The sequence below is a fragment of the Perognathus longimembris genome, chromosome 5 (assembly GCF_023159225.1).
Source record: "Perognathus longimembris pacificus isolate PPM17 chromosome 5, ASM2315922v1, whole genome shotgun sequence".
In the NCBI taxonomy this organism is placed as follows: Eukaryota; Metazoa; Chordata; class Mammalia; order Rodentia; family Heteromyidae; genus Perognathus; species Perognathus longimembris.
In genome coordinates, this window is record NC_063165.1 from 6,760,868 (window position 1) to 6,775,258 (window position 14,391).

Sequence of the window (14,391 nt, forward strand, 5' to 3'; positions counted from 1 at the left end):
CTCTGAGTGGTGGACTCTTGGAGGGACAGGGAATCCCTTCCCACGAACCCCGAGCACTTTACCACTAGCCCATAGTTCCAGCCCTTTTCTTGCATTTTTGCTAAATCTCTCTGTGTGATTTTTTTTTTTTTTTTTTTGGCCAGTCCTGGGCCTTGGACTCAGGGCCTGAGCACTGTCCCTGGCTTCTTCCCGCTCAAGGCTAGCACTCTGCCACTTGAGCCACAGCGTCGCTTCTGGCCGTTTTCTGTATATGTGGTGCTGGGGAATCGAACCTAGGGCCTCGTGTATCCAAGGCAGGCACTCTTGCCACTAGGCTATATCCCCAGCCCCTCTCTGTGTGATTTTATAGAACTTATTCTAGGAATTAAAACACACATATTTAGCTTTTCACAATCAGAATCATTATTTTACCACTTCAAGTGATATGTTATCAATATATAGGTTCCTTTATCTTTCCTCCTTTATGTGGTACTTGTGTTACTAAATTACACCAACATATATTTAAGACACCACTAAACAATGGTATAAGTTTTGCTTTCCATCAACAAACATTTCAAAGAAATCAAGAAACCAGTTGTACTTGCCTAGTGTGTACAAAGCCCTGGGTTCTATCCCCAGCATTATGAGAGAGAGAAAGAAGCAGAGGCAGAGAGAAAGAGAGAATAATATGTTTACTCAGTTACTTCCTGTTTCTATTGCTCCTTGTATCTTTCTGATTTTCTGGCTTTCTTTCACTGTCATTTTCCAACTGTCTGAAGAACTGTGGCAACAGTACTTTGACAATGAAGCCTCTTCACAGGCCCTCATCTGAGAATGTTGTTGAAGGTCATTTTTTTTTTTTTACTGGATACAGAATTGTGAGTTGACAGTTATTTTCTGGCAGCACTATGAAAATGTTCCATTTCCTTCTGTAGAAATATTTAGTAATTGCATCACATAACCCTATAAAAGTAACATATTTATGTGTTTGTGTCTGACTGCTGCTTTACATACTTTTTACTGTCTTTTGTTTCATGACAATCACTTATTAGTACCCCAAAGTGTGGTAATTGTTACAACATAAATCCTAATCCTTTATTAAAACACTGATATAGAGGGAAGGTAACAAAATGTTTCCCTAATATATCTGCAGAAAAAGCTTTCTCGACATCAATACTGATGTGAGCAGGAGGACATTACTATTCTTAGCAGTAAGTTAATACTTTTTTAAAAGATTTCTTTCCAAATAATTTTACTTTTTTGTAATATAATTACATTTAAATTGTCAGAACTGCTTCTGTGATGGACAAGAGACCTGTCATGCAAGAAAAAAAAAAGTGAAGGGTTCCATAAAGCTTGAAGCAGAAGTACCATGGTAACACAGGGTTGTTAAAGAAGTCTCATACAACAGTGCCCAAGACTATTAGCAAATGGGTACAGCAGTTAGTCTAAGACCACTAATATTCTCTAAAGCTATTTCTTAAAGTGACTGTTAAAACAGATCACATACAACAGCTGTAAATGGAATAGTGTGGCACTTGTATAGAATTAAATACTGTAAATTACCAGACAGGGTTCTACAAATCTCATTCAACTGTGGTATGTGGTTACTAAGTTATGATTCTGTAAAAGTAATCCCCCAGGACATCCAGATAAATTATACACCCAGAGAATTTTTCAGGTCAAAAAATAAATAGCCACACACTCCAAGCCTACACATTAAATTAAGATGGAAGCCAAGTGTTGGGTGTTTCCAAAAGAAGCAGAACAGGAAAGATTATTCAAAGAGAAGCCCTTCGTCCTTGTCTTCAGCCAGAAGGTTTGCAGGCCGCATCAGTTCTCCAGCTGCCCTCCGTTGCTCCAAGTCCTTCTCAGCTTTTTCCTTCAGCATCTTTTTCTTCTCCTGTATTTTCTTCAACCTATACAACTCTTCTCGCTCTCTTTCACGCAGCTCGGTGATGACAGAAGCAAGGGTGCACGCAGCCCGAGGAAGGACGACATGCTCAACGGCATTCACGCACCTGTGGGTTATCTTGCTTCATCCAGAGTCACACAGGAAGTCTGCAGCGAAGCCAGTTCCACCAGTAGTTCCACTGCTTTGGCACAATTCCTCTCTCATTTGGCCAACTGTTCCCCTCCTCTGGCTAAACTGGTCAGTCCGTCTCTGGGGGGTAAAAGGTAAAACCTACGATGTTGTCTTTCTTTGCTGGAATCTTCACATGGCCTTCCTTTGCATTGTGGGTAACCGTGGTACTGACGTACCCTGCTGTGGACCTGGCCTCTGCCAGTGACAATGTAGCTTCCCTCATCACTTCACCCGTCAACATGTTAGTCTCTACTATCTTTTTTTAAGGATCTGTCGAAACCCAAGAGTGAAGGCATCAGATATTTTTTCTCTTCAGGAGGTTTCACATGAGCCTTCACGATAGTCTGCGCCATTCTCAAAGGGAAGATCTCAAACTGGTCTTTGCCCGACATTGTGACAGTGACGATTCAGCTCAGACCACCAGCCAGGCAACCTTCGGCAACAGCTCCAGTACCCAACACCACTGTGCCTGCCCTACAATGGAGTCCATGTTTTTCTTGAGTTTTCAACAGTGTGGTAATGATGACAGTTTGTATTTTGTTCAAGATTTCTTATAGTCTCAAAATCTGTACGTTTATGTCTTTCTTTAAATTTGAGGATCTTTTAGCCAGCATTCCTCCTATGTTTTTTTTAAAAAAAATTTACCACATCCTTCTTTCTTTCCAATACTGCTCTAGCAAAAATCTTAAGCTTTTAAGTATTTCAACTATTATTTTCCAATCTTTTGGGCTCTCTTTTTTCTCTCTCTTCTTCTCTCTCTTCTGTCATGTTTTCTCTGCTTTCTGCAAGTCCAGGCTGACCTAGAACTCATGACTGACCTACCACAGCCTCGCACATACACGCTGGCATCATAGACAAGCACCACGACTCCTACCTTAGATTTTAGCATTCCTCTGAGCCAGTATTGATGTGCACTTTTCTTTTGTCACCTCCATTCATTTTTATGTGTGTTGCATTCGGTTTTTATTTCTGAACTTTTCTTTTTGGATCTTCAGTTTCTTTTTCTAAGATTTTTTTTTCCCTTTCACTAATTCCAAGAAAGTTTGCCTTTAGGTTTTCATGACAGCTCCTTCAAATTCTGTGTTATTTAAGCATATATATCTGTTGATTATTTTTCTCCATATAAGTTGAGATTTTTCCCAATGTTTCCTATGTGCTAAGTTATTTTTATTGTATAGTGGACAGTTTGAAGGTGGTGAGATTCTACATTTTCTTAGTTTCTACAAAGGATTTTTTTTAACCTGGTTTCAGTCACAAGTTTCAACTAGTCCTCTATAGGCTGTGGCTCCAATAGGAGGTCAAATTCCAAGTCTTCCCTTTTGTCCCTCTGTGCATGTGAACAGTGGCCAGTCTGCGAACCTGGGCAATAGTTCCTTTGTAGCTCATTCTCAAAGATGGTATCATGTTATTTAGGGTCTATTTTTGTACATCTAAGAGATGAATCCACATAAACAACTTTATAGGGTTGCTTCTCCCAGCTCTTCTCCCCTCCCTTTCTCCTCCCCCATTCTTTCTGTCTTTGTCTCTGTATTTCTCTCTCTTTTTTTTCTCTCTCTCTCTCTGGTATTTTCTAGTTCCAAGAAACTCAACTTTTTAGTCCTTTCATCGTTAATCAGGAGCTTTAATTAGTCTACTGTGTACTTCCCACACTGTATTTATATCCTGGAATAAGTGGCAGAAGAAGATAGACAGAAAGACAGACAATGGACAGACGGACAGAAATGGAAGGTTCCCCAACCCATTTGGGTTGCAGCTCTTCTGATTACAGGGCAGATTCCTGTCAAGGTTCTGGATTCCCGGAGTTCTTATGCCCTCATGGTTATAGGATGCTTGGGGCTGGGCACAGAGAATGAAGGAAAGAGGATATAAAACAAATGAAACAGCAAAATTGGATTTCTTTATTCCTTGTAAGCACTAGAAGACATACTTTTTATTTCTTAAGTCATTCGAGAGGTTTTCTCCTGGGGCTTGCACCAGTGTCCATGACTATATTTCAAGCTGCACAGAATCCAGATCACATGATTCTAGAAGAGGCAAAACACTAACTCACCACTGGGTGAGCAGGACCTGAAAATTTGTTGTCTTTATCATTCTGCTGCTCCATCTATTCTGTATTGGACTCATTGTAGCATCCACTAGGAGAGGGGGCATGAGGTTTGCTTTTCTCCTCCTTGCTCTGAATCCCAGCCCACTGTGCTTGATCATATGCATTTGAAAATGCGATTCTAACATAAGATCCACAGGCCTTATCAGCTGTAAAAGAGATGCACGACACAGGAAAGACCTTTAGCCAGAAGGAACTGACAGACTAATCTACAAACTGTTGCAAACCAGGATCATACACCCTCAAGAGGAACAGCTAGGGTCTTTGGAAGACCGTGGAGTATATCCAGGCTAGCTCAGGTTCAGGTAAACTTCACAGTGAGTAGAGGAATAGGAGTGTCCTTGGCAGTGGAAGGCATGCTGGTAAGCCAGGAAAGAATCAGAGCATGCAAAGCTTGGGTCATAGCAAATGGCTCAGAAGAACCAGACTGTGAACTTCAATGTGCATTGCAGCCAAGCAAATGAGGGAATCACCTGAGTTCAGTAGATAGGACTGGTGAACTACTAAATCCAATGAAGCCCTAAATTCACTAGAAACTGCCATCTTAATGATATCCATCCTGGGACCCAATTCCATATATTTCTCTCAGTTTTATACATAGACTCTACCTTACAGGCACTCAACATTTGAATAAGGAATCCGTTCATTTGTGTGCCTGGCAACAATTCTATTGTGGACACTTAGCTAGCTATTTAAAATTTCTACTTCAGAGATGAAAATTTCAATGAGGAGACTGAACAAAAAAAATAACAAACATGAATAGCCAATGGAAAAAAATGTAATTCTTTTTCATCATTAACAACTAAAAGAACTACAAGATAACTAGCATAACTGGAAAAGTGTATTTCTCTGTGTTTTTGGAAAAGTTCAAATTTGTCAGAGCAAAGCATAGAAATAAATAGGGTGAGATGAAAATGTGTTGAGAAATAAAAATAACTAAATTTCCAAGGAGGGTATATCCAGCATACAGTAATAGAATTCTGATCTCCATGGACAAACACAGATAGGTCTGCTCTGAGAATTCAGAAGGCATTGCTATGGAGATTAGAAGCTGGGTCTAACTTCAAACAAAGAACTTGTTTCTACACCATGCAGCGGAAAGGTTTGGGGGATAGAGGAGATCATTTATTCACACCAACACTGAGTCATTTACAAAAACAAAGCAACAATGACCAAAAAAAAAAAAAACCAACAATCTAGGACTGGCTAATAAACAAGACAACAAATGGATCATTCATTTAATTTTTTTCCTTTATTGTCAAAGTGAATTACAGAGGGGTTACGGTTTCATATGTAAGGCAGTGAGTACCATTCATTTGATTTAGCTTAAGAAAAAACAGCTAGATGCTAGTGACTCATGACTGTGATCCTATTCACTCAGGAAGGTGAGATCTGAGCATCCCAGTTCAAAGTCACCTTTGGCAGATAAATCCAGCAAAAAGCTGGAAGAAGATCTGTGGCTCAAGTAGTAGTAGAGTACCAGTCTTGAGGGGGAAAGCTGAGGAAAAGCACAGGCCTTGAGTACAAGCCCAGGACAGGCATATAAAATAAATTCAGAACACACTTCCCTTGGAAAGTTGGCAAAGGGAATAACATGGGAGAACTTCATTCTAACATTCAACCAACCCTTTACTGAGCTGAATTCTTCTAGTTATGGATTGTGGACTGTTACGCTTCTCTAAAATTCATGGGTTGAAGCCCTACTCCTACTCCGCAGTACTTTCAAATATGACTGTATTTAGAAATAAAGCTTTTACAGAGGTAGTGAAGGTTAAATGAGTTTATTCGTTGGGTCCAAAGCCATCAGGTATTGTTGTGAGAAGAGAAAACTTGGACACAGAGAGTGGAAATGTGCAATAGAGGGAAGGTCACATGAAGGCCCAGTGGGAAAGAAGCCATCAGCAAGCCAAGGAAAGAGACCTCAGAGCGTAAACCTACCCCACACCACCATCATCGTAGACCCTAGGACTATGGAAAAATCAATTTCTGTTGCTTCATTTATTCAGACTATGGTAACTTCTGGCAGCCAGAAGAGACTAAAATAGGCACAAAAGTGGGCAGAGCTAACAAGCTTCGGAGGAAGCCAGCCCAGGAACACACAGTACAACAAGAAGAAAAGGTGACAAGATTGGGGACCTGTGAACAGAGCACAAAGAAAAATGAGAGGCAGTTTTTGGAAATAACCAAGAATATCAGAAGATAATCCCAACTTCAAAACTGTCAACACAGCTACTTCCTGTCGAATCCTGCTTATTCTTGGATTGGTCAGATTGAAAAATACCACCGAGGGTTAGTCTCAAATGACCTTCTTGCCCAACATTGGTTTTTTCCCCCATTGATGATTTTTGGATCCTCGTACCCTCTGGGTATAAACCATCACTAAGCAATTAGCACAAAAAGAGCCAACATGCCTCTCATTTATATCCATCCTTTAGCTTTGGACTTTCTCTGAAGTACAAAAAAATAAGCTAGCAGAAGACTCAAAATGTAAAACTATCTCAGAAAACAAAAAACTCAATGAGAAAGAAGTCATTAGTGAGAACATAATAGCCAGGTATTCCACCAAATTTAAGACTATTGGATACTGAAAGAATACTGTATTAAATATCAAATACTAGGAACTCCTTAAGAGGGAAAAAAATGACATGAAGAAACGAACTTGAAAAACAAATAGAGGAAAACACTCCTTTCATTGAAAATAAAAAAAGACGACTTGGGGACCAGAATGTAAGAACTAAGTAAGATTAATAATAGTAGTAGCAAGTAATAAAAACAAAAAAAGAGCAAACCATTTCTGGACAGAACCTGATGAATTTCTCAAAGTTCAGGTGTCAGAGAAGGAAAATAAAATGCAAGATTCTGTCACATAGCCACACTCAATACCAAACAGATAGCCTAGAACTTAATGGGCTGAAGTATCAAGAACAGTCCCTGGTCTGGTATAAAGTCAAGCATAAACATGTAGCTTGCAAGGGTTGGGATTCTGGGTTCACACAGGAAGAACAGCCTGGGCTGCGAAATGGTAGGAGCCATTAGCATAAAAAAAGGAGCTCCCAAGAATGACTCCTGTACCCACACTGGAAGCACAGGCTGTCCATGGGCCCTGGAAGCTTGCTTCAGTCTGAGACTGGTGTGTGGATGGGAAAGGAATGAACTGTGAGTCGTCTGAAGAGATTTATTACAAAGCTCCCTCCTGTCCATGAGTTCAGAGCCACCGTCACATTCATTATTGAGTCAGAGGACATACTATGTGTACTTGGATCATGTGCCTAAATCCCCAAAACTGTCCCAACTAGAACTAAGACAACTCCAGGTGTCTGTGCATTTGATTCCTTACTCAGATAAAAATACCTGCTGGAGACCATGAAAGCACACTGCAGTGGACTTGCCTCAAAAGTTCTCCATCATGTTTTGCTGGCCTGAGGTCCAGACATCCCACAGGAAATGTCAGAAACATCACAGCTCAGAAGTGCTACCAGGACACCAGCTACATGGCAGGTCTTGTACATTTCAGAAGCTTCCAGAAGGTAGACTGTTGTATGATGAAGATCAGTGCTAGAGACAGACTTGTCCAAAAGCATCATACTTCCCTGAATCTTAGTTTCCTAAAACAACAAGGAGGATAGGAAATACTTTTAAGGTTATCTTCATGATATACAGAATAACTTATAATAAACAAATGAGTGTTGTTATTACATAATTAGGGGCTTGCATAAGACTACTGATTTAGAGTTTTTTAATTATCCCAGTGTTTTATTTTTCATTTTCAGTTTAAATATCTTGCTAAAATTCCTAACAAGATTTGTCAACTGGAAGTTAGAGGCATGGTTCAAGGAGTAGAGCCTCAGCTGAGCTAGTGCGCAAGGACCTGAATTCAAACCCTGGTACTGAAAAGATTTATAATTTATAGAACAAAATCTCAGTGTCTTGGAATAAAAAGTAGGATCACTTGATGATGCCTGCCTGGGTAAGGGGTTCCCCACACCCCCATTTCCATGTGGATACATAAAAGTGGAATTCTAGAAAGCAAGCGTGTGTGTGTGTGTGTGTGTGTGTGTGTGTGTGTGTGTGTGTCTACCGAGCCCTCCTGGGTCTGTTCACTTGCAGAGGCAGACGTAGTCTTGGTAGACATCAGAAGTGTCTCCATTTTGTCCTCCCCAAGGTCCCCGAGTCAGAAGGCCTGACTTTCCTCAACTCCACACAATTCATATTCCCTAGGGAAAGTAAGTCCGGAAGTCCCCACGTGCTCAGATTGTTCCCACACTTTCAGTCATCTACCTCATTGGCAACAGGAGCTTCAGAGTCCCTTTCACACTTCCATTTAAAAAAATAAAAAAACTACAGCTCCATAGAGGTATAATTCCCAAGATATACTATCTACTTATGTACAGTACACAATTAATTTAGTGGCTTTTAGGGTAGTCACAGAAGAAAGCAACCATCACCGTGACCAATTTTAGAAGCTTCATCACCCGTGAAAGGAACCCCTTTCCGACTGGCTGTCACTGTCCATCTCTCCATCATGAATCCCCTCTCCACCTGTGGACTTGCTTCTTTGGAGGACTTCATCTGAATGGAAACATACAAACAGATTCCTTCACGTGTATGCTGTTATCAAGGTTTACCCATGTTGTAGCACGAGTCAGTACTGTATTCTTCTTTGCTACAAATAATATTCACTGCATGGATAGATCATATTTCTATTTAATTGTGATAGATCACATTCTTAATTGATGGACATTTGTGTTGTCTCCCCTTGTCGGCTGTTACAAATAATGCTGCCTGAGCAGTTACATATATATATATATATATATATATATATATATACGTATATATATACATATATATATACGCATATATATATATATATATATTTTTTTTTTTTTAACTCAGGGCCTAAGCACTGTCCCTGGCTTCTTCTTTTTTGCTCAAGGCTAGCACTCTGCCACTTGAGCCACAGCGCCACTTCTGGCCATTTTCTGTATATGTGGTGCTGGGGAATCGAACCCAGGGCTTCATGTATAAAAGGCAAGCACTCTTGCCACTAGGCCATATTCCCAGCCCCCTATATCTGCTTTTTATTCTTCTTGGCATACCCTCTCCCAGGAGGAGAAGTGCCAGGCTGTGATGTGCTAACTCTGTGCTTAACCATTTTTGAGGGACAGCTAAAGTGTTCTCCAAAGCAGGTGGATCAACTTCAGTCCCACACTGACTCTGATTCCTTCACAACAATAGAATAGTTTTGAAATCAACTGATGAACAAGTGAGTTGCGGAGATGGGCTGGTCAAAATACCACCTCTGGAGAGCTTTACACACCGGTAAAGATCGACTTGACATTGTACCTCTATTCTTTCAAAACTAAACCATAACAAAAGCAAACAAGCTGGAAACCACAGCAGAGATTAGGCTTGAATTTGCAGCTGGTCCATGGAGTCAGCAGAACACACACACACACACACACACACACACACACACACACACTATGTTGGAGCACCGATGCTAGGATGCCTAGGAGCCGCTCACTGACATTGAATAGGGAAAGAGAGGAAAGGAGAAGAAGAAGACCTTCACATCCAATGCTTCCAGTTCTGCTCTGGTTGTATCACTCAAGTAATTTTCTCAAAGCCTCTCATGGCACCTACTTCCATTCATGATTCTTAGCTCTGATGGTCACCAACCAGTTCTCTCCTAGTCCTCAGTCCTCGCTACAGCTCCAGGGTACTTCTTTCATCTTCTCTGCCAGATGAGTCCTCCAACCTGTGCAGAGCTGGAACTTGGCTCTTCTGTTGCCATCACCAACAGAGAGGAGTTTGGCCTCCTCACAGGTGACTCTGCATTCCCAGGCTATCCCTGCCTCCCTTCCTTTGTCCCAGTGAGTTTCGTGCCTGCTTTTACTGCTGCTCCGGAACTCTGTCTCTCTCTGGATTCCTCCGTCTCTGACATCTTCACCTCCAATTTGCCATTCATATCCACCGGGGTCGTCAGTTCAGAATCCTAATCATGATAGTGGTCAAAAATGCTCTCCTCCATTGCGTTGGTTCTGGATCCTCTCCTGAAGACTGACTCTCGGCTAGTTGCTAAGGTTGGAAAAACCCCAGGGCCCTCTTGCTTGCCAAGAGTGTGCCGAATTCCACCTAGCTTTTGCGAGACCTGATGCAGCTTGCTCCTTCAATCAGTGAATTTATTTACTCTCTCTCAGCATGTACACATGAGAATCTATCTTCTCTGTAAGTTGTGGCCCATTCATTTCCCCTCTCTTTTCTGAAAAGTTCAACACAAATACACTATAAATATTTACTTCATGGAACCACTAGGCAGCAAAGGAGAGTCAAAGAGCATTTGCCAACAGCTCAGGGCAAAACATAACATTAGATTGACTGACAAAACTGATGAATACCTTACATAGCAATGTGGAAATCTTTTCTGAGGCTAAAAATAAATAAGTCAGTACTGAAGTCCAACACAGGTGCATTCTCCTCAAGAATGAAATTATTCTTGAGTGAGCTTGTCCAACAAAATCCCAGCATGATATGGCAAAGATATATCTGATTTCTAAGTTTAATGTTTTCTTAAAAACTTCTCAAGAAAAAAACTGAAAACCAGTTATCACAAAATCTTCAATCTTATTATTTCCTGAACTTAAGAAAAAAAAGACAAAGGAAAAGGAGAACCATTTATGTATCACACACACCCTTATGGACACTTGATGATCAAAAAAAAAAAGACAGAGAAAGAAAAAGATTGTTACCTGGCATGCTTTTCCAATGCATAACTTGGCAGTAGTGGTGGTTTTCTGGAAACTCTCCAACATCACAGATGGCCACCAGCTCTTTCGAGGCTAGTGCTGGCCAAGAACACAGACACTCCGAGTTCCAGGACAGGTTGTTCAGGAATGGGTTCCACGAATGTACACCTTCATCAAGGCATTGTAGAATCAGAATTTCAAGGAAACTTCTGGCCAGTCTGCTCAGGAGCTCTCCCCAATATCTTCTGTGATGGACGGCGTTTTCTCTGGTGAGTCCTTCCAGGACTACGAGAACCCACTGCCTGCCCGTGCCAGGGGCTCTTCCTCAGGCTCTTGAAGAACAAGCTCCTGGATTGTTTCTTCACATTCTGTCCTCTGTGAAAAAGGTCCACAATTAATGCCTTTACCTAAAACTCTCACGTGTGTGTGCACACACCAGTACTAGGGCTTGAATTCAGAGCCAAACATTCTTGCTTAGCTTTTTTTTTTGTAATTTATTTATTAATTAAACAAAAAATTTTTGACAAGGTGTTGTGCAAAAAGGGTACAGTTACGTAGTAGGGCAGTGTGTACATTTCTTGTGATATCTTACACCCTGTTTTTCTTTCCCTTCCCTAGGTCAGGTAGACATATATACAATACACAATGTACCAAGAACATACACAGTCTTGCTTAGCTCTATCATTTGAGCCACAGGTCCACCTTCTGACTTTTTAATTTGTTTAATTGGAGATAAGTGTCTCATCAACTCTTATGCCCCAGCTTGTTTTGAGCCAAGAACCTCAGATCTCAGTTGCCCAAGTAGCTAGGATTACAGGCTCAAGCCACCAGACCCAGCTAACTCTACTTACTTAAAAAAAAAAAAATAAAGACATAATTTCTGTTAGGTTAAACAGTCCAAATTGTTATCTTGCTAATTTTATTTCCAGTTGTGCTTTTCTGAGTACCTCGAGTCTCTGCTCAGACTAGAGTGTGCCTAATAAGGCCCAAGGGATAATGACATCACAATCCAGGAACACTATCTTCCAAGCCATGTTAATATGCTTTCTCTAAACGCAATGTAGGAAGGTTTATTATGATGACCCCTTAAGTTGTTTCTTATATTATTTTACTTGCCCAGTCTTTCTTGTTACTGGATTTTTTTCTAGTGTTTTTTGCATATACTCACTTAAAAAAAATCAAAAGTTATTGTTAACTGAAGAAAATTTTAAAATGCCATTGCACACTCCTCAGAAATAACTACCACTCATATGTTGGTGCTTAGCATTTTGGTCTTTTCAGTTATGTGTGCCAGTAGTAAGGATAGAACTCAAAGCCTTGTGCTTTTGGGGCTAAAGCTGGGATTCTACCTCTGAAATCACATCTCCATTTTCAGATTTTTGCTAGTTAAGTGGAAATAAGAGTCTTGTTTCCGGCCTGAGCTGGCTTCAAACTGTGATCCTCAGATCTCAGCCTCCTGAGTAGGTACACAGACATGAGCCACTGATTCCTAGCCAATTGATTTTTTCTAGATAGATTATATCATAATTCACCATAGAACATTCAGCTGACAACTACCTTCCCTACCCCCTGGGTCAGGCAGACTTACCCTTCATAGTATCTGACTGTCAACATCCTAGTCTTAGATCCTAGTCTTTGCAGCAGTTCTGTTAGACTGAGGAGGTAAAACACAGGGATCTACTTTACTTAACTGGAATGAAAACCATCTCAGTCAGCAGAACTATATGGTGACTGGCCTCAAATGTGGGTTGGAGGTCCTTCCTTATGGTCATTCCTTCCAAAGTAGCAACAAGAATCTTTTGTGTGTGTCCTTAGGAAAGGGAAGATTCAGTTGGATGTAGGAAGTGACAGTGGAGGTGATAAAAAGTGGCAGGATCCCAGATATATATTTGAAGGTGAAACAACAGAATTTCCCCAGAGGGTCAGGTAGAGGATGGGAAAGAAGGTATGAATTTCAAGGTAATTCTGAGACATTCAGCTGGAAGACAAAAGCCTCTTAGAAGAGCAGGCTTGGGAAGGAGGTAGGAGCTCAAGCTGTAGACAGTGAAATAAGCAGATCTGTGGGACTTTCAATATGAGGATGCAAGTAGACTATTGGAGATACCACTGAGAAAGCCAAGAAATAAATCCAAGCTGAAGACAAAACTGTATAATTACAGTATACACATACATAATGTTTAAAACCAAGGGCTGGGTGAAGTCAACAAGAAATAAGCAGAAAGGCTGAGTCTGGAATATTCGAACATGAAGAGGAAAAAATGAAGAATCAGCAAAGGGACTCATAAAGAGTCAAAGCAAATAGGGTCTGAATGGCCTCCACACAAGGAGATACTTCAAAGGGAGAGCATGAGCAACTGTGCAAAGTGTTACTGCTGGGAGACTCTAGCAGAGGGCTGAGAAAAAGCAGTGGTATAGAGACTTTCAAACCACTAGCATAATACAAGTGAGCTCAAGGGAGTGTGAGGAACACAATTTAGAACAAAAAGCCAGGCTTCTTCAATTTTCTTCAGCTATGGTTTCCATTTTTGAAAAGCAAGAAGACAGGAAAAAATTAAGAAACATTAATTCTATTGAGGCACTTTTTCCCCCAGGAAGAACGAAGAGCATGCACTTGCTGCTAAGAATGAGCAGAAGATGGGAGGTTTGACAATACAGGAGAGCAAGGGGACATTTACTAGAGCAATGTCCACAGCAGGTACAAAGGGACTTAACCAGGGCATATGGGAAATGTACCCTCTGTAGCTACCTAAGTCAAGGCATTAGATGGCTTCAAGCACTTGCAGGCTCTTCTACTGTCTCAGTAAAATGGGAAGCAAGGCCATCAACAGAGAACAAAATAGGGGCAAAAAAGGTAGTAGAAAATTGAGGAAAAGGAAATTTTTACTGAGAAGGCAGTGAACCTATGAACTAGGCAAGAATAGCTATGCCAGGAAGCACCAAAAGCCCATGTGTGGTTAGTGGCTATCAGCTCAACCAGTGGGAATGTGCTTTTCTCCAGCCACATTGGTCTGCACAGGTACAAGCTTGAGTATAACCAGGAGAGGACCAGGAAAGTGGAGCTGCTGTAGTAATTGACTTGGAATTTAAGCTACGGAGGACGTGATGGCATGAGGAAGACAAACAATGAAAGAGGGGAGGATTTGTGGGTTTTAGTGAGGTTGGGAGCATGGGTTGTTGTTTGCTAGGGCATAAAAAAGAGTAAGTGAACTGAAATTGGGATTTTTGGATAATGAAGTTGCTTTTCAGGAAAAACAGGTTAGAAAATGACAGGTACTGCAGGAAAAAAATCAACACAATATATAAACAAGCAATTAATGGAAGGACAAGGATCAGAAGAACTACTACCATGAAAATAAGTCTGTGCTTATTAATAATGAAAACAAAAGTTTTTTTTAAAAAAGAGACACTTTCATTCATTATACTATCAAACTTTTTAAAACACAATACCAAACCAGACACTGGTACATGCCTATAAT

General features: G+C 40.7%; 1 long non-coding RNA gene and 1 pseudogene across 1 annotated transcript in view; both read right to left on the reverse strand.

The window, feature by feature from the left end:
- The window catches only part of LOC125351483, a 31,999-nt gene extending 20,689 nt beyond the window's left edge, over positions 1 to 11,310 (reverse strand). Inside the window, exons 1-2 of the long non-coding RNA XR_007210957.1 lie at positions 10,919 to 11,310; positions 8,271 to 8,383 (exon numbers count right to left, since the gene is read on the reverse strand). This is a non-coding gene — a long non-coding RNA (uncharacterized LOC125351483). The remainder of the gene's footprint in view (positions 1 to 8,270; positions 8,384 to 10,918) is intronic.
- On the reverse strand, positions 726 to 2,509 carry LOC125351481 (annotated as a pseudogene).
- Positions 11,311 to 14,391: the final 3,081 nt, after the last annotated feature.